The sequence below is a fragment of the Bubalus bubalis genome, chromosome 4, assembly GCF_019923935.1.
Source record: "Bubalus bubalis isolate 160015118507 breed Murrah chromosome 4, NDDB_SH_1, whole genome shotgun sequence".
Lineage (NCBI taxonomy): Eukaryota > Metazoa > Chordata > Mammalia > Artiodactyla > Bovidae > Bubalus > Bubalus bubalis.
In genome coordinates this window covers 14,601,723-14,622,045 of record NC_059160.1, presented here as the reverse complement: position 1 = coordinate 14,622,045, position 20,323 = coordinate 14,601,723, and the positions used below count along the sequence as shown (strand labels likewise).

General features: G+C 48.3%; 1 protein-coding gene across 2 annotated transcripts in view; it reads right to left on the bottom strand.

Annotated features, from left to right (window-relative positions):
• Positions 1-1,594: 1,594 nt before the first annotated feature.
• Positions 1,595-20,323, bottom strand: part of KCNA6 (potassium voltage-gated channel subfamily A member 6) — a 38,007-nt gene continuing 19,278 nt past the window's right edge. The window contains exon 2 of one of the 2 annotated variants that reach the window (XR_006550362.2): positions 1,595-2,688. The gene's annotated coding sequence lies outside the window, so the exon portion shown is untranslated. The remainder of the gene's footprint in view (positions 2,689-20,323) is intronic. The other variant, XM_006053546.4, reaches the window with a different exon arrangement.

Here is a 20,323-nt window from a genome sequence, read left to right as displayed (position 1 = left end):
GGTGTTCTGTGACAACCTGAGGGGATGGTTGGGGAGGGGAGTGGGAAGGATTCAGGATGGAGGGGACACATGTATGCCTCTGGCCAGTTCACGTTGATATATGGCAAAAAGCCATCATAACGTGGTAATTATCCTCCAATTAAGATAAATACATTTTTAAAAAATGAAGACAAGAGCCACCCCCGGAAATGGTGCATCCCAAATGCAGACCGATGGCAGAGAGCAGGGCAGACTGAGGGCGACCTGCTGTCCATTTCTCCACTCTGGACGAGGCCTCCATGGCCCTTCCAGGAGCCAGGAGAGAGGTGTTCTCAGCCTCTCGCTGCTGTTTCTTCTTTTCTCAGATCGATTTCTGGTTCTCCTACTGGAGCACCCCAACCATCCCACCATTTCCTTCCCCAAGGTCTCAGCCTCAGGCAGTTCTGGTCTCCCATGTATCCACTCTGGCTTGGCTGCCCTGGGAGGCGACAATACCTTGACTGCCAAGGCCAAGGCCAGCCAGGTCCCCAGCCTTCCCAGCAGGGAGAGACTAGAATGAATCACAGAAATGCAGACGCAGTCTGTCCTGGACATGGGGTCAGGGAGACAGACGGCGGGGGCAGAAGCAGCTGACCCTCACCCATCCACCAGCGGGGGCAGTGGGGCTGGGGGCAGAGTCAGGCTGTGATGGGGGTGGAGTCTGGAGGGTAAGGTCACCCCTCATCCCGGCTTCTGGGAGAGGGTTGTGGAGTCTCCAGCACAGCCACAGAATCCTCCAGCGTTCCGTCTCTCCCCCACAGGCCGGAAGTCATCCTTGCCTTCACTCTTTCTCTTAACCCCACACCCAGTCCCTCCTGTTGGTTCTCTTTTCAAAGTTATGCAGAATCTGTGCTTCTCATCACTCCCCTCCAACTGCGGACAGCAGAGTTCAACCACCAGCCGCTCTCACCTAGGTTATCCCACCAGCTTCCCAACTGGAAAGTCTGTTCAATTTTAAGTCTGATCACATCCCTTCTCCACTCATAACCCTGGAGGAATGGCTTCCCCTCCAAGTCCAAGTCCAGGCAAAGTCCTTTCAGTGCCTCCAAGGCCCTGCCTGGCTGGACCACCCTCGGCGCTCAGCTCACCTTGACCTTGTACCCTGCAGCTCACTGCCCTCCAGCCACGCTGGCCCCCTTGCACTCCTAGAACACGCCGGCAAGTCTCCCACCCCCAGGCCTTTTCACCCAGAACACCTCCCTCATTCCTTGACCACTTCTGCTCTCCACTCGAACATCCCCTTCCAGGTCAGCCTTCTCCTGTCCCTCTACATTAACCTGGTCTCCACTCCCCTACTCTGGCTTCCCAGGTGGCTCAGTGGTAAAGAATCTGCCTGCCAATGCAGGAGACACGGATTCGATCCCTGGGTCTGGAAGATCCTTGGAGAAGGGAATGGCAACCTACTCCAGTATTCTTGCCTGGGATATCCCATGGACAGAGGAGCCTCGTGGGCTACAGTCCATGGAGTCACAAAGAGTCGGATACGACTTAGTGACTAAACAAGTGCTAACTGAGTATATTAACCAGAGCCTACATTCATTCATTCACGACCTTACTCGTTCACCGGATCCTTTGTGAGTGACAAGTCCACGTCTGGGGCTTTACTAGACATCAGGTGGCCATGTGGCTGAGAAGATGGTCCCTGCTGCCAAGGCACCTGCAGTTTGGTGACCCAGCACTCAGATCTGGGAGGGCCCAGCATTAAAGCAGACAGTAACCCTGGCAACACCGAATTAGAAAAGTAAGCCCAAGGCAAGAAAATCAGCCTCATGGGTTTTGTCACCAAGAGGACAGGACACTTGGATGAGTGGGCACCCATGGGAATGTCCCCCCTAGAGCACCCTGGACGGATGCTGCAAGGAGGGAGGGAGGTGAGGAGGAGGGACGTCCCAGAAGTGGAATCGCTCTCCTTCCCCAGGGGCCAGGCCAGGAGTGGAGTGGGTCACACACTAGAAAGAAGCTCCTGCTGTCCTGGGAGACCCCGTGCATGGCTTCATCACCTGGCCTAGGCATCTGCCCGCAGGCAGACCACTCCTTGACCACGGGTGGCACACCTGGCCTCCTTGGAGAACATCCCCTGTCCAGGGTGGGGTCACCGCAGAGGGGACTCACCCACTTTTTCTGATGCCATCTGTGGGTGGCCCCTGGGATGCTGGCCAAGTGTCCTGGCGCCTTGGGTACCTGCCTGCCTTTTTCACGATTACTTGACACATTTGCTCAACTTAGCTGTTGGTGTTTTCACGCAGTGAAACACGCAGCCTCCGAGACTCAGGGTGTATTTATTGTGAGTCCTCCACGGCCACCCTTTTCTTGGACGGTCCTGCAGCACAGCCATGCGCTTGCTGGCGTCACTTGACCCCTGACCCCTCCACACCTGGTTTCTTCTGTCTGCACCCTCAGTTCTTCTGTCTCACCTCCCTGCCCCAGCCTCAGCCCAGTATCCCAAGTCCCATCTTTAAATGCCCATGGGTCCCGTCCCAGTTTTTTCCAGCCTGGTCATGGCTCATGGGAGGCCACTGGAGGAGCGTCAGGCCTGTCCACCCAAGGAGCAGGGGGTGTCTCGTCTTCTGGAGAAGTTGAGGGTCCCGGTCCTCTTTGTCCAGCCGCTATCAGAAATACAGGTGTAGTTCTCCTGGTTTGGAACTCTGGGCCAGCCTCTTCCTTAGTTCCCTGCCAGGGACAAACCAGAAGAAAAGGAGGTGAGTTAGTGACAGGAGGCTTGGCTGCATGAGGAGCAGCCCCAGGAGATCTGGGACGGAGCTCCAGCCTCTTTCTTGGTTTCTCTGCATGCTGGTCCCCCATCTGCCCCGTCCCTGGACTCTCTGGTTCACTCAAACCACACCTCCCACCCCACAGGCTCCACAAGAGTCCCCACAGCCCATCAGTAACTGCTGAGCCCTGAATGACTCCTGCAGAAGCTGCCTTTATACATGGCCACAAATATTCCACCTGTAGCGGCCCCTCAGTCTCCAAAATCAAGTCCAAGCAATTCATTCAACGCCCAGGCCCAGGAAGACGAAGCTTCACACAACTTATCAGCTGAGCTCCCTTCTTTTGGATGCTGACACCATTCTCCTGGATTCCAGGGCTCATCTTGACCCTCGGCATCCATCAGGCACACCATCCTTCCATGAAAGCATTCTTGCCACAGCCTGGCTACCCACCCTCAGCCCACCAGAACCTCCTGCCTCTCGCCCCAACCTCCCTCCATCCCCTCCCCATCTCTCCTGGCCCAGCCGAGCCCCAGAGCCTCCTGGAGCCTCCCTGGCCACACCAACACAATGGATCTCTCTCTTCTCTGATTCCTGAAGCCTTTGCAGTCTGTCCCATGTGATATCAGACATCATTGTTTTCGACTGGAAAGCATGCAAGATTGGGAGCCCAGTGTTCCATGTTCAAGGTTTGTGTCTACTGTGCCCTGGGCTGAAAAAGCCACCTGGATGTGCCGGCATGCCCCTGTGACTCCCACAAAGCCCTTCAAGAATAGGCCAGGGTTGCCTTAGACCAATTCCTCCAGGTATCCTGCCCACTCCCACAAAACCAAGCCCCTACCCCTCGGCCACTCGGTCAGAAGAGGGGAAGTTTATCTGATTTGAAGACGTACTTGCACCCCTATGTTTATAGCAGCACTATTCCCAATAGCCAAGACATGGAAGCAATCTGAGTCCATCGACAGATGAATGGATAAGGCTGTGGTACACGTACACAATGGAATACTACTCAACCATACAAAAGAATCCAATAATGCCTCTTGCATCAAGATGGATGGACCTAGAGATGATCATACTAAGTGAAGAAAGTCAGACAGAGAAAGACAAATATCATATGATATCACCTATATGTGGAATCTAAAAAAAAATGATGCTGGAATGCAGGAAATAATATTTGATAGTGATCATGATATGAACCGTGAAGACTGATTTAACCAAAAAGTATGCTGGAAGCAGGGAAAGTGGGAATATGGTTTCCAGTCAAGACATGAGGTGCCATCCCATCACTCAGGGTAGAAGCTGAGGTCATTCCAGCAGCCCACAAAACCCTACCCATTGGGCTTCCCCACCCCACCAAGCCGACCTCAGCCCCAGGGCCCTCCCTACTCACCTTGCTCCATCAGCAAGGGCCTCTCTGCTGTTTGGACCCTCAGTGACCCCCAACCTCCTCCAACCTCAGGGCCTCTGCAGTCGCTGTTGTCCTGGCCTGGAATGCCTTCTCCCCACACACCCACAGGGCTCTGCCCTCAATCCTTCCAGTCTTTGCTCAGATGCTGTTTCTCAGGTGGGTCATCCCTTTCCCCCCTTCCCTTACTGAGCTCTACATTCCTCCCCAACAGTGCCCACAAGACACCCATAGATGCCTACTCTTCACCATATTACCTATAACCGTAAGAGCCTGGCAGGCTACAGTCCATGGGGCTGCAAAGAGTTGGACACTACTGAGCGACTAGCACTTGCGTCCCTACAGAGCACTGCCTCTATATAGTGAGAGGCTGACAGCGACGTTTTATTTAAACCTTACGCATGCTCCACACTGGAGTGATGGCTTCATGAGGGCGGGGGCGTTTTGTTCCCCACGTGTATTTGTACGATGTGTGTTTTTGTTTACCATGTATATTTTTCTTTACTGTGTGTACTGTGCTCAGGTGCTTTATAAATATTTATTAGCTGAAAAGACAAATTAGGAAATAACATAAGTATTTACAGAGAAAAACGAAGGGAAAATGCCAGAAAGTAACTTAAAATAATTGAAAGCGCTGGCCTCTGTGGACTTGGATTCACGGTGAGAAGAGAGGTGGAGCCTGCCGGGTTTCCTTAAAAGCCTTACAGCATTATGTGGCTTTTCAAATTACGTGTGTGTGTCTTGAATAAAAATGAAAATGTTTTAAATATGCTGTTTGCACCTCCCCCAGCTCTAATCATACTTCATCACAATACTAAAGAAGTGAGTACTGGATTTCCTATTCTTTTGTATTATTAATCCTAAAAAATCACCTCCTTCCTCTCTTCCACCTCTTTCTCTCTAACCCACCACGTCTCTGATTCACCCCAAGGCTGGAAGCGCTCACCTCCTCCATTGCTGTCAAATCTGTTCACCGCCTTCTGTCTCTATCATTAGGGCTCTAGTGCCCTCATCCACCTGGATGCTGGCAAAAATTCTGTGACCAGTCCACCTTATCCACACAGTGCATCCAACCCACTGCACTGCAGTGAGACCACCTTGCTCCGTGGGTACCCTTCCCTTGTTCCCTTGGCAACCCCATCTCTGCACTCACTGTGTTAATCCCATCACAGGGACTTTGGATACAGTTCACTCTGCCTGGAATCTGTTTCTGGAACCTTTGCCTATTTAATTCTCTTTTCATCATTCAAATATCATTAACTCAAATCCCCCCATTTCAGGCCCTTGTAGCTCAGGTATGTGGATGTCTGTGATTTGTAACACTTGTCACGGTTGTAGTTTTATGTTGGGGTTTACTAGATTAACATCTGCTTCCATATGCCCCATCACCGCACACACACCTCATGATTGCCATCAATTCCGTTAAAGGAAGAAATAATTTTTCATGATTTCATGTATCATTTTATTTATCATTCTCATGTATCATTCTATCCCCACTGCCAAGCACACACAGGAGCCCAATGAATAAATGCTGAATCTGTTGAACCACTACCTTTTGCTATAGCAGCAATCAATATGTATTGCTTGGGGGCGCATAGCATTCCTCTCTGCCTTAAAACTCTAGGATATGGAGACTGCATGCTTTTTTTAAAGCCCTTCCGCTCACATGTCTCTAAACTTGCAGTTCCCATCTTCACGCATAATTTCTGGAAATGTGTATTTATGTAAAATGTGCAAAAGATTATATGGTGTGTGGGGTTTCTATCCCAGAGTGCTAAGGTCTGATGAAATCCTTCCTCACGCTTTGCCAGGCTGATACAATCATCCAGGTCTATTTCCAGCACTTCACACATGATTTTTCAATACGCTTCCTCCCTTCATAATCCAACAGATTCAACGGGCTGCATCCCAGTGAACCACTGATCGAAGCTAAAGATACAGCACTTCCGGCAAATCTAATGATTCTTATCTTGTCTCAGCTCTACTAACATCATTGCTTGGTGCTCTTAATTTTTCCGCGTTCCCCTCATTTTTCTAAAACAAAGGTAGAACAAGCAATGGCGTAGCTGAACTATTGCGTGCACACGACTACACAGAAAAGACGGTGACACCGGCCAACACACAGGCCACCGTGAGAATGACCGTCTGTTGCAGCTAACGCACAAAATTCCAAATCCAACATAAGATCGGGCATCGAGGGTTCTAAACTTGAACACCTAATGCTGAGTACCATTTGTGTACACTTCCTGTGCAATTAGGGACTACCTGGTAATTCAGTATTAATTTAACCCTCTGCCGAGTAAAGCAAGTTTTAATTCATCCATTTCTTCCTACTTATTCAGAATCGTATGAAAAATCAAACATTCTTTAAAGTTCCTTTTAAAGAGAAAGGCTCTCAGGTTGTCTCCTTTAACTCCCCTTCAGACACAAGCTAAAATAATCAGGAGGAGTCTTACATTCTTATGTTTCCAATGTAGCACAGTTGAACAACTAAATTTGAGAATTCTCATGCATGTATTTTTCAAACACCCCTTCCTTTGCCCCTAAAATCAACTCTTGGCAATTTCTGTTGGCAGGGAGGGGGTCACATCTTCAAATGGGCTGCACTCTCAAGAACATGGACCATGCCACATGGGCAGGGGAAGGCAAGGACCAGAATCTGGACGATTCAGCTTCTTGCTGGACCCAGTGTGAACCACTGACCACTTCAATCTCGTGTCTACACTCGCTGGTCTTATCACTGTTTTCAGAGGTAGGCTCACCAACTGTTTTCCAACCACTCAGCCTATCTGTGAGTGATGTGGAATTTGGCATCCCTTGAAACTTTGAGCTTGATCAAAGTTTCTGCTCCTCTGGGATATGTCACCAAACCCTGTGCATCCCCAGAGAGATAGAGATGTGGCTTGCAGCAAAGTGAGGGCTCCGTCATGCTCCAGACACCGACAGGGAGATTGCTGGACTCCCCCAAGCCTTAGGGTTCACCATTATTTTTAAGAGTGTGTGGCCAGGACATGGAAGCAACCTAAATGGCCATCGACAGAGGAATGGATAAAGAAGATGTGATATATATATGTCAGCCATGAAAAAGAATGAAATAATGCCATTTGCAGCAACACGGATGGACCTAGAGATTGCTATACTGAGTGAAGCCAGTCAGACAGAGAAAGAGAAATACCCTATGGTAATGCTTATATGTGGAAGCTAAAAGGAAATGATACAAATTAATTCATTGACAAAACAGAAACAGTCTCACAGACTTAGAGAACTTGTGGTTACAGAAGGGAAGGGTAGGGGGAAGGGAGAGTTAGGGAGTTTGGGACTGACATGTACACACTGGTATATTTGAAATGGAAAGCCAACAAGGACCTACTGTATATATAGCACAAGGAACTCTGTTCAATATTATGTAACAACCTAAGCAGGAAAATCTAAAACCGAATCACTCTGCTGTACATCTGAAACTATCACCGCCTTTTAAATCAACAGTGCATGCATGCTAAGTCGCTTCAGTCATGTCTGACTCTCTGCGACCCCATGGACTGTAGCTCACCAGGTCCTCTGACCACAGGATTCTCCAGGCAAGAATACTGGAGTGGGTTGCCATGCCCTCCTCCAGGGGATCTTCCTGACCCAGGAATCGAACACATATCTGAGGCTTCTGCATTGCAGACAGATTCTTTATGGCTGAACCACTGGGGAAGCCCTAAATCAAGTATACTCCAATATAAAGTTAAAAGTTTTTTTAAAAAAAGAGCATGCGAACATTATACTTAGCTACAAACTACACAAGATCCCATTTAATGCCCATCTAGTAAACAGCCACCCTCCCCAACTCAAAGCTGGTTGGTGACATAAACAGTCTCACATAGTGCTGGCAATTCCTTCTGTTTGTCCCAGTCTCTATCCACTGACCATGCACTATAATTTTTCAAGGTGGAAATAACCTTTCTGATCCTAAAACATACATACTCATGTTAAACAATGGAGGAACTATAAAGGAAAATTATAAAAGGAAACTGAACTTCACATACATCCCTTCCACCAAGACAAGCATTCTGCCTTTGGAGTCACACAGATCCAGGTTGAGCCCAGTTACTCATGTGGTGGCCTCGTCTGATAGGTGGAAATAATAATAATGGAGGCTGCCTTACAGTGTGAAGATTTACGATAATATTTTTGTACAGCACAGTGTTCAGTAACTGGTAGCTATGACTATTATTGCTGCTAATACACCTCCAGTCTGCTTTCTATGCACATGTACATGTGTATAAATGTCCACGTGCACACTTTATGTCCCCACAAGCTGCTTTTGTGTGCCAAAAAGATGATTTAGGAGATCTGTTGCTTTGAGAGATAAGTATTCAATTTATGAAGGGTATATATCTTTAAATTGAGTTCTTTCTGAAGCTTTTGAGCTCAGCAGACAAACTGTACTATTCTATTCATAAGCAGAGGCTGCCTGTGTTGTTTTTCAAAAGCCTGAACTCCTGTAGACTTTGAAAGCAGTAAGAGGAAAGCATCTTTAAAGATACATGTTATAGAGGACTTCCCTGGTGGTCCAGCGGTTAAGACTTCACCCTTCCATGTCAGGGGGTGCTGGTTCCATCCCTGGTTGGGGAACTAAGATCCCACATGCTGCACAGCATGACCAAAAACAAATTTTTTTAATGTTTTAAAAAGATGCATGAATGTATTGTTGTTGTTTAGTCGCTGTCACGTCCAAGTATTTGCAACACCACGGACTGTAGCCCACCAGGCTCCTCTGTCCATGGGATTTCCCAGGCAAGAATACTGGAGTGGGTAGCCATTTCCTTCTCCGGGGGTCTTCAAAACCCAGGGATTGAACCCAGGTCTCCTGCATTGGCAGGCAGAGTCTTTACCATCTGAGCCACCAGGGAAGCCCAGAATATATAATTAAATTTAAAAGGTAATAAAGTATTAATACGTTTATGTTTGACTTTATTTTTAGCTAAGTGTTTTACATGTACAAGACACATATAAACACACACACACAAATCATCTGGAATAATTACACTAGATGACAGGAATTACCTCTGGACTGTGGGATTATTGGTGACCTTTATTTTGCGATATACACCTCTTTGCATATACAGTCAAACTTTGAACAACGAAGGAATATGGGGTGTCCACTCTCCACAAAATCAAAAATCTGACTATAACATTACAGTCAGCCCTCTGTATTCTCAGATTCAACCAGCCTCAAACTGTGTACTGTAGTACACATATTTATTGAAAAAATATCTGCATAAAAGTGGACCCATTTCATTCAAGTCCATTCAAGAGTCAACTATGTTATCTTAACAATCAGAATAAAATAGTAAAGCTATTACAAGTTGGGAGGAAATGTACCAGTAGCTTTTAAAAAAGAATTATGCAAAAGCATTCTTTGATCATCTAAAAAGCTAAAGCAGCAAGCCCATATGTGTGGTTTTAGAAACACCTTACTTAAAGTCAGAGCCATGTTCCTTGTCCCATTTTGGTGTTGATTTACCTAAGCTATGATATTTTTCTCTTCCTAAAAGAGGCACAGAAGAACCTGGATGTAGTAGATAGTCACTATTTTTGTTTGTTTGGGGAGGGTGGTGGTTATATTTTTAGTTACCCAACATCTATGTTATCCCTTCTCTTCCTCACGGAGCACCAACTCTCCTCTAGAAAAACAGTCTCCACACTGTATACTCAGTCCATGTGCTTTGGACAAAACTGACCCCAACCTTGGCCCCAAGAGTGTGCATATGACCCAGATATGTCCAATTAGATAAGAAAATGAGTTGAAATTCTGACCAATGAAAATCAGATCATGGATTTTTTTTCTGATCCATAAAAGACTCTGTTTATGGGACTAGAACCTGGGAGGATATATGCCTAGAGCTACTGGCCATCATATCACCATCTGCAGTCCATATGAACAGCAGAATTGCATTAAGAGAAATGGAAAAAAAAAAAACTCTGTCTCCTGGATCACACTGTACCTGAAGCCCAATTTTCCAAAAGAATTGTATTATTTTCAACTAACATACGATGGACCTTAGACTTATTTTGAATGTTCTAGCACAGGCTCTGGTTCACTTAATGGATATGAGAATGAAATTAATTGAGTCTAATAGCACTAACTGAAAAACATCATTTATAGGTACAGATAGAATCTCATGGGTAGATATACCCTGAGCCTAAAGAGGATGCTGACATGCATCAGCACACACAGGATGTGTCTTGTATTTAATGACTTTGTCCTGCTTCTTGCATTGGCCTCCTCAGGACAGCCTAAATATCTCATAGTCAGCTCTTTTCAATACATTACAAAACTTCAGCAGTTAGAGCTATGCATTACATTATCTAGGCATTCTGGCACTTTCATTTTGTTAAAATTTGAGCCATACTAAAGAAGTCCTCTCTAAGCCTTACATTCAGGCTTCCCTGGAGGCTCAGTGGAAATAATCCGCCTGCAATGCAGGAGATGCAAGAGTCGCAGGTTCGATCCCTGAGTTGGGAAGATCTCCTACAGAAGGAAATGGGAACCCACTCCTTGCCTAGGAAGTCCCACGAACACAAGTGGAAATCCCATGAACATAAGCATTATTGCTTGGCAAATCCCATAAACTGCAGAGCATGGGAGACTACAGTCCATGGGGTCGCAAGAGTCGGACAGGACTTAGCGACTAAAGCACCAACAGAGTCATTCAGCCCCTACAGCTGTCCATGCTTCGGCCTATTCTACGGTATCTCTGCTAACCAAAGCCCAACTTTAAATGAATTTATGAGTAGTAGATTTCCCTTTTGGAATAAATTAGTTTGAGCCAGACATTTTAGTCTCTTGTAACCCAAAGAAAGCTAACTGGACCCATTTAATTATAGAATCACTAACACCTACGTTCTGCAGCCCAATTAAAATAATAGCTATTCCTTGCTCATCACTTCGTGTGTTCAAGATATTTTAAATACATTATCTCATGAATAAGCCCACTCGTCCTTTGAGATAGACATTATTTTCTCTGTTTCACAGATGAAGAATCTGAGGCACGACGAGGCTAGATAATTACCCTCAAATCACCCCACTAGATGGACAGAATAGGAAACACCGGCCCCACATTCCACCACTATGCCACGCTACCATCCCGTCTAGACTTAGAATTCTAAATTCCAGTCTCGCACTAGAGACAGAATTCTTTTATTGGGCTTGGGTGTACTACCAGTTGAGTTAAAAAAAAAAAAAGAAAAAAAAAAAAAAAAAAAGAGAAACTTACTTCCCACAAATAGCCCTGATAGAAGCCAAGCATAGGAACAGCACACAAACAGAGCCTTGTTTAAAGTGGGAGGAGAGGCTTCACTAGTGGTCCAGCGGTTAAGAATCTGCCTTGCAATGTATGTGGGTTGCATCCCTGGTCTGAGAAGATTCTGCAGACCTCAAAGCAACGAAGCTCGTTCGCCACAACCACTGAGCCTGCACTCAGCAGGCTCTGCAGCTACGGAAGCCTGCGTATGTAGGGCCCGTGCTCTTCAACAAGAGAAGCCACAGCAATGAGAAGCCTGTGAACTCAACAGAGAGCAGACCCCGCTCTCTGCAACCAGAGGAAGCAGCGCACAGCAGCAATGACCCAGCACAGCCAAAAATAAAAAAAATGCTTAAAAAATTAAAAACTACAGTGGATGGAGGGAAGTCCCCTCAGTGCCACCATGTTCCTCTGATTTCCAAGCAGCAATCAAGATCTGAAAGCAGGTTCGGGGCTCACTTGAGTCATGCCAAATGCCCATTAGCATCGTGTAACCTCCGAAGTGTCAGACTTTATTTTGGGGGGCTCCAAGATCACTGCAGATGGTGATTGCAGCCATGAAATTAAAAGACACTTACTCCTTGGAAGGAAAGTTATGACCAACCTAGATAGCATATTCAAAAGCAGAGACATTACTTTGCCAACAAAGGTCTGTCTAGTCAAGGCTATGGTTTTTCCAGTGGTCATGTATGGATGTGAGAGTTGGACTGTGAAGAAGGCTGAGCACCGAAGAATTGATGCTTTTGAACTGTGGTGTTGGAGAAGACTCTTGAGAGTCCCTTGGACTGCAAGGAGATCCAACCCGTCCATTCTGAAGGAGATCAGCCCTGGGAGTTCTTTGGAGGGAATGATGCTAAAGCTGAAACTCCAGTACTCTGGCCACCTCATGTGAAGAGTTGACTCATTGGAAAAGAGTCTGATGCTGGGAGGGATTGGGGGCAGGAGGAGAAGGGGATGACAGAGGATGAGATGGCTGGATGGCATCACTGACTCGATGGACATGAGTCTGGGTGAACTCCGGGAGTTGGTGACGGACAGGGAGGCCTGGCATGCTGCGATTCATGGGATCGCAAAGAGTCGGACACGACTGAGCGACTGAACTGAACTGACTGAACTGAACCTCTGAAGCATTAGTCAAAGCTGACTCCATTGGTGAAATTAGTTGGAAAGCTGAATATTTTCCACTTTATAAGGACACCGTCTAAGCTGGACATGAGCTATCACCGAATTTCCAATAAGTCACTTCTGTTTCATATAATTGTATGAAAATGTAGCAAAATGGTTAGTGTGCATTTACCGGGGACTTGGCATCCCATGTACAATGCATCTAGTTTTTTTTTCTCACAGTAACCCAACTTCACTCCAAGAAACTGAGGTACAACAGATCCATAAAGATCTAAGTGATCTAAGTGTTCACAGTAAGGCAGGCCAGGAGCAAACACATAAAGTGTCCTGCTTTTCATGGTGTTAGCTGCTAAGTCGTGTCCAACTCTTTGTGACCCCGTGGACTGTAGACCACCAGGCTCCTCTGTCCATGGAATTCTCCAGGCAACAATACTGGAGTGGGTTGGTTGTCATGCCTCTCTACAGGAGATCTTCCCAACCCAGGGATCGAACCTAGGTCTCCTGCATTGCAGGGAGATTTCTTCACTTTTAAGAGGCAACTAAGTCACCTGGTCCATTGAATCACATTTTATTTAGGCTATAGAGCCATTGGAGGTCAAGGGAAGCAGTCTTGCTTTCCTCAGGTTCAGTTCCCCCCTGAGAGCACTCACACTAATCCCTGCCGCCCACCCCCTACCCCAGGCCTGGATGGCATGATGCTACAGCTCCCCAGGCAGCAAAGGTGGGAGTCGGCGCCTATGGAAGCCTGGGGGAATGCAGGCTGGCAGGCAAAGCTTTTCCTTCTGAATAACCCTGCTTGTCAAACACCTCCCCTTGATGATTTCCTGGCAGCCCTGACTTTTTTAGGGAGAAAGTTCCAGGGACAAAAGAGTGGCTGTTCCTTCCCACTGGCTCTCAGCAGTGGAGGGAGGGCTTCTCGGGCTCCCAGAGAGGGCCCAGGGGAGCCAGGGTGTCCAGAGGAGATGGGGTTTGTGAGACCTGTGCCCCTGAGGTCAGCAGGATGGTGACAACCCCCCTCACCCCACTCCCACTCCACACCCTCCAAGCACACACACGTGGGCAGCTTCCACTTTCAAGAAACTCTTGGAGGCAGACAGCTTCTACAGCCTGGCGCCGCAGCACCCCAAGTACAAAGACTCTTTTCAAATCCACCTCCGAACCGCAGAGCCAGTGCCCAGCCTGTCCATCCAAGAGCTCCCAGCACACATGACCAGAACCTCCTCTATTTACCTGGATTCCTGTAGGAGCCTTCCTTCGGGGGCACACCAGGAGCAGCGCATTAAGACAAGTCTGCCCTTGCACGGGCAATAAAGGGCTGCCCTGTCCACAGTAATGAACCTGGCCAGAGGTCACTTGTGCCAGCAATGATGAATAATGTCAGTGATGAAACCTCGGCGGACCGCTCCCACCACCCTTCCCCACAACGTGCCATGCCGGCCACTGCATAGCACTGGGTCTCGAGCCTCATTTCCACTCCGGTCCTCACTTCAGCCAGAGGGATCATTCCCAAAAGGCATCTCAGCAGGTCCTGTCTCTGACTGACAGCTCCTGCTGCTCCCACGGGCGTCAGAATGAATCCAGCCCCTAACAGCGTCACGGCTCGTCACCACCTGAGTCCAATCTATCTCTCCAGCCTCTGCTGCACACTCTGTCCCACCCTATGTGCTCCCAGCTCCCAGTTCCTTGAACACATCCTCCTTTTCTTGGGTCCCCGAACCTTTTTTTTTTTTTTGCAACATATGGGATCTTTGTTTCCAGCTCAGGGATCAAACCCGTGCAGAGTCTTAACAACTGCACCTCCAGGGAAGTCCCAAGTCCCTGTGCCTTTGCTCAAGTTATTCCTTCTATTGAGAATTTTCAATCCTGAAAACTCCTATTCATTTTTCAAGGCCCAGCTGATATACTGACTTCTTTGGGAAACCTTCCCTGACTCCTTCCAGCCTCCAGGAGAATTTTCTACCTTTCTTACCAGAAGCATCTTGCATATGATTTCCAAGGAAGGATTAAACCAGCTGGGAATGTAGACTTACTGCAATTTTCAGAGTCTTGCTCTCTCTCCTCCTTCTGCAAGACACCTCTAAGAGAGCTGGTCAGATTCTGGTTTCCTCATTCTCCTCTTTCTGCCTTTGGATGTGGTGGTATGAGGTCATAATTTCTGGAACCACTGCAGCCTTCTGTGGACATGAGGTAAGGCGGGGGGCCAAGTGAGCCCCAGAGAGCAGGACCCCCTGAGCCTTGCATCATGAAGTGAAAGTGAAAATTATTCAGGTGTGTCCAACTCTTTGCGACCCCATGGACTACACAGTCTATGGAATCCTCCAGGCCACAATCCTGGAGTGGGTAGCCTTCCCTTTCTCCAGGGGATCTTCCCAACCCAGGGATCAAACCCAGGTCTCCCACATTGCAGGAAGATTCTTTACCAGCTGAGCCACCAGGGAAGGACAAGAATACTGGAGTGGGTAGCTTATCCCTTCTCCAGCAGATCTTCCCAACCCAGGAATCAAACCAGGATCTCCTGCATTGCAGGTAGATTCTTTACCAGCTGAGCTACAAGGGAAGCCCTCCATCACGGTCATGGGCAAAAGTGGTTCAGACTTCCTGCTCTGTCCTTTGCAATGTGATCTGGAAGCTCCTTCCAAGGTAGAAAGGAGTAAGAGTCCCTCCCCACTTTGCCTGCAGTCCCAGGTGCAAGTTTAAACTCAGCCTTTTACCCCAGCACCCCGAGCTGCAGGATCTGAGTGCTGCTTTGATGCTAATAACGTTGTCCCTTGATTCCTGCATCAGTGTTTGCCTGTGCATCACAGACCAGTGAACATGAGTTTGAGCAGGGTCCAGAAGATGGTGAAGGTCAGGGAAGCCTGGCATGCTGCAGTCCATGGGGTTGCAGACAGTCAGACACAACTGAGTGAACAACAACAGCAACCCACAATCAGAGCTCAGGGGTGATGAGAGGGAACGACAGGGCAGGACCTGGGCTTCATGGAAAGCCTGTCCCCCTAGCTTCCACCACTGAGCACACTGTGCTGTGGCCAGCTGTCTACTCATGTCTGCCACGTACCTCCTTCCTTAAGATATTAAAGCCCTGCTCACCTTTGATTCTCCAGGGTTTGGCTCATGTGGGCCCATTATAAATGTCTGTTAAAAAAGAATGAGTGGGTACCAGACACTGAATAAGGCGTTTCCTCCATCCTACCGATTCCCAGAACTGCTGCCATGCCCTGCCCTGCTTCTCTGTGCCCAGAAAGTCAGTTTTGTTCAAGTTTTTAAGCACGATGCTCTCCATGTTATAGCTGAGGAACACAAAGCATTAAGGAAGAAAGAAGGTCTCAAGGCTAGCGAGTCAGAGAGGCAGGGTTGGAACCTGCTCTGATGCTGTAGCCGCTGCTGGTATCTGCCAGGGGGTGCCGTCACCTGTCACAAGGATGCTGAGCAAGTAAAGGGAAGCAGGACCTCTGCAGCTGCACCTCCTCCCGGGACAGCTCCGCAGCCTGCAGCACAAAACCCCGCCTCCTCCCTACCCCCTCCGCCCTCTCAGCATCCCAGGGACCAAGGCTGCAGGGTTCTGACACGGAGCCTGCAGTCCCCGGGAGCTGGTCCAGGATCCTGCCTGCACGAGGGGAAAGGTTTGAACAAGGGAAGGAAGAGGAAAGAGAAGCAGAAGTCGTCGCTTTGAGTCGGGGGAGTGTGAGCCAATAGCTGGTTCCTGGGCAGAGGATGGATAGAGAAGAGCGTATACAGGTACCTGCTTCTGTCCTCCTCAACCTGGTCCACGTTGTCAAGCACCAGTCCGTCCCAGATGTCCAGAGAGGAGACCTGCCACTGCAGGGGCTCACAGGAAGGACTCAGGTGGGCCTGAAGGCTATCCTGGGGGCAGGGTGGGAAGGGAGTAGGTGCAGGAGAGAAGCTTTGGTGGTGGAGGGAGAATTCAGATGGGAGGTGACAGCAGGGGAAAGCAGAGGGAGTCCCGGGCAGCTGCTGCTGGATGCGGCTCTGTTGGCTCCTGCCAGGCACTAATGCAGAGGATCAGCCATGAACGGCTAGGGCTGGGGCTGGGGGTCAGACCCCTCTGTGCTTGGGGCCATCATCTGTTACGTGGGGCTGGAGCTTGGGGAAAAAAGGTGACTGGCACGGTTTCACGAGGAGCTCTCTAAGGAGGAGGCAGGGCTGCAGTAGAAGGGATGTGGGTGAGAAGGCAAAGAAGGAAGCTCCACAAGAAGAGGGCTGAGATAATTCCATCCTGCAAGATCTTCAGGGGAAGAGAGGCTGCCCCTTCCCAAAGGGTCGGGCGGAACTGGCCGGGGCTGGGCAGGGAATCTCTGCTCTGACTGGCGGGGAAGCTGTGCCACCTCGGGCAACTCAGTCAACCTCTCTGGGCCGAGGAAAGTCATAAAAATGCCTGCTCTGCTGGTCTCGGTGAACTGTTGTGATGTCCTATTGCGAAAGAGCTTTGTAAAATGTGAAGGGCACTTAAAGATGAAGGCATAAAAGCATGAGCGCTAGAACCTCCTAGACCAGTGGTCCCCAAATACGGCTGTACCCTACAGTCTCTCGAGAAGCTGTTTTTTTAAGTGTTGCTTCTTGACTCCATCCTAGATCAGTGGTTCAAACTGGAGAAGCGAGAAGGTGTTAAGACAGCAAAGGGGGCAGAAAGTGGTACTTTTTAAAATAAAGCTCCTAGGGTGATTCAGGATTCCCTGGTGGATCAGAAGGTAAAGAATCTTCCTGCAATGCGGGAGACCTGGGTTCCATCCCTGGGCTGGGAAGATCCCCTGGAGGAGGGCACGGCAACCCACTCCAGTATTCTTGCCTGGAGAATCCCCATGGACAGAGGAGCCTGGCAGACTACAGTCAATGGGGTCACAAAGAGTCGGTCATGACTGAAGTGACTAACACTTCAGGGTGATTCTGAAGCACTGGAAAGGTGGAGACCCACCATCTCAGATCTCCTCAGGTTTTCTGAAGATAGTCATGCGGCACACACGTCTTAGAGGAGCAGACCCTCAGCTTCCCCCAGACCTCCTGCGTCGGGGTTTCTGGGAGGCCGAGTGGCCTCTGTGTTGAACACCATGATGAGGCAGCCCAGACCGTCATTCTGTGACGAGTCTGTGATCCCCTCTTTCTTGCAGGATGAAAAGTCACACCTGCGGGCATCACCTTGCTCTGGGCAGAGCCGCTCGGGGAGGGGACGTGCCCTCCTCAGGGAATACACATAGACATGTGCTCTGGGGACCGGGTGGCGCTAGACAGTGCTCCCCACCCCATTCCTGCTCCACTGGACTGACAGCCCAATTCTAACGTGACCAGTTTCCCAGCCATAGAGGCTGAGATGAGTTAGCCTTGACGAATAACACCAAATAACCGCGTTTCATTGTTTTGTCAACAGATATCCAGGCTTTTCTGCCCCATACCCTCTCTGTTGGCTCTGCTCCATTCCTAAGATTACATAAGTGTGTGTACGTGCACACACACACACACACACACACACACCAATCCCACTAAACACACAAATGCCAGGGTGAAGAGGAGTCAAGGATTTAAGGAGTCAGGAACTCACACCAGGCAACCGTGTTACTTGGGAACATGGCTAATGTAGAAATAAATGATGTAGATGACCTTAGGACTGGATAGAGACCTGGGGACTGTTCCCCGTCTCACGGGGAAGTTAAGAGCAAGGATGCTACAGCTAGGATGCCTGGACCGTGAGACTTGGACCAGCGGCTCCTCTGGGGTGGAGCTTCTCACAGTGCTGCTGGGAAAGCAAACAAGTCAGTGCAGGCGAAGCTCTTAGAAATGTGACTGCACCCGCCACGCTGGTGAAGTGTCTCCTGCTCTTACTCATTGTTGTTTCTGTTGTTGCTTTATGATAGGTGAGGAAGCTGAGGTATAGAAAATAATTTGCTCAATTTATCTATGGTACTTGACTCTTGGAGGAACACAATCTAAGGAGAGAATCATAAATATGAACACTTATATAGAGGAAAAATGTCCACTGTAGCATCATTTAGAACAAAAAGCTAGAAAACAACCAGAATGACCCACAGTAAGCAGTAGGTTACCAAAATGATGGTGCATCTTGTGATAATTGCATGAGAAAATTAGAGACAAAATATGGAGCTTTTTTTTTTAATGAAATACAAAATGGGTCTCAACGGAGAGAGATGCAGAGACAAAGCTGGTCTGGAAGAAAAACCAGCAAAATACCAACACTGAAAGTCTCTGGTTATGGGACTGTGGGAACTTTTATTTTCTTCCTTATGTGTTTCTAAATTGCACTAGTTTTCCATAAAGAGCAGATACAACTTTTAAAGTCAGTAAATAAAACTGTTTGTTTCAAGCCGTTTGCTCAGTGTGCTCGGAGTCCACATGGGCTTTCTCTATCTCTGGCCAGACCTCTGCGTCTTGTCGGGCTGCACCAGGAAGTAGGTGGTAGGAAGCGAGGCAAAATGGGATAAAGATGATGCACAAACACCAAGAAGCACCAGGACTGGGAGCTGGGCAGGACCGGGAGCCAGCTCAACAGGGACCCTGGTCCCGAAGTGCAGCCCCAGCTCCCGGCACTGAGCTGAAAGGGCAGAGCTGGACAGACCATCCTATCAGAGAAACTGCATGGCCAGTGGGAACATCCCAGCAAACAGTCCAACACCCGCCCTCGGGGTTACCCAGAAACAGAAAGAGTCAGCTCCTACTTTGAAGACACCAAAGAGCTGTACCTACTTGGCTTTGTCTTTTCTACAGGTTCCCTCTGCAAGTGGGGAGCCAGAGACCCAAGAGGATACTAGATCAGCATCTCTGCTGGCCTGCATTCCCTGCTTCTCCTTAACATAGCAGCGTCCGTCCACACCCCATGTCTTTCCAGTCGTAAAGCCAAGGTTCTGACACAGACAACACCAAGGAACGCTTATTTTGCTAATCTGAGATTTAAAAGATTAAGAAATCACTTAATGACTAAGAAAGACTTCATCTAAGGAAACAGGAAGGAAGGGAGGGAGGGAAGGAGGAAAGATGGAGAGGAGGGGGGAGGAGGGAAGATGGAGAGAGAGGGAAAGTAACTGAGAAGCAGAGGGAGGGGATTTATCATACTTGGTATCACATAAAAAGCTATGACCGCTTCCAAGACTTTGCTATAACCAACTCAGTGTATTTTTTAAGTGTTAAGTTCTGATCTTTGTAAAATAAGAGACTGGAGTAGATAACCTCTGAAACTGAATGATTCTATGTAAAGTTGAAATTGTAAGTTAACACCCACTCTCTCTTTAAAAGATCACTCTAGTGGCAAAAGTCAAGTAATAAAGTTGGCCAAGTGATCAAGGGAACCAGCTGTACATTCAATGAATAGGCTTGAGCGCCCACAGAATTTTCCAGCAAAAGCTCAAAAATTGTCTAATGCAACCACCTCACTGTACAGATGAAGACTCTGGGACAGAATCATACTGACAGTTAATACCTGCCCAGTGCCAGGCAGGCGACCTGCTCAGGGTCACAGCAAGCCAGTGACAGACCCAGAATTAAATGCGATTCCCACTTTTTCCACAGTCTACTTGTTCTGACTCTTGGTGAATTTAAAGATGAAACCATCAGTTATCAGAAGCTCCTCCTCACGGTCCAGGATGTTCAGAAGAGGAGCCGAGACAAAGGCAACAGCAGGTCAAGAGCAACCACATCCTCTCCTTTTGTCTCCAAGCACAAAAGGGACTTCCCAGTGGCTCAGCGGTAAAGAATCTGCCTGCAATTCAGGAGACCCAGGAGGCCTGGGTTCAATCCCTGGGTCGGGA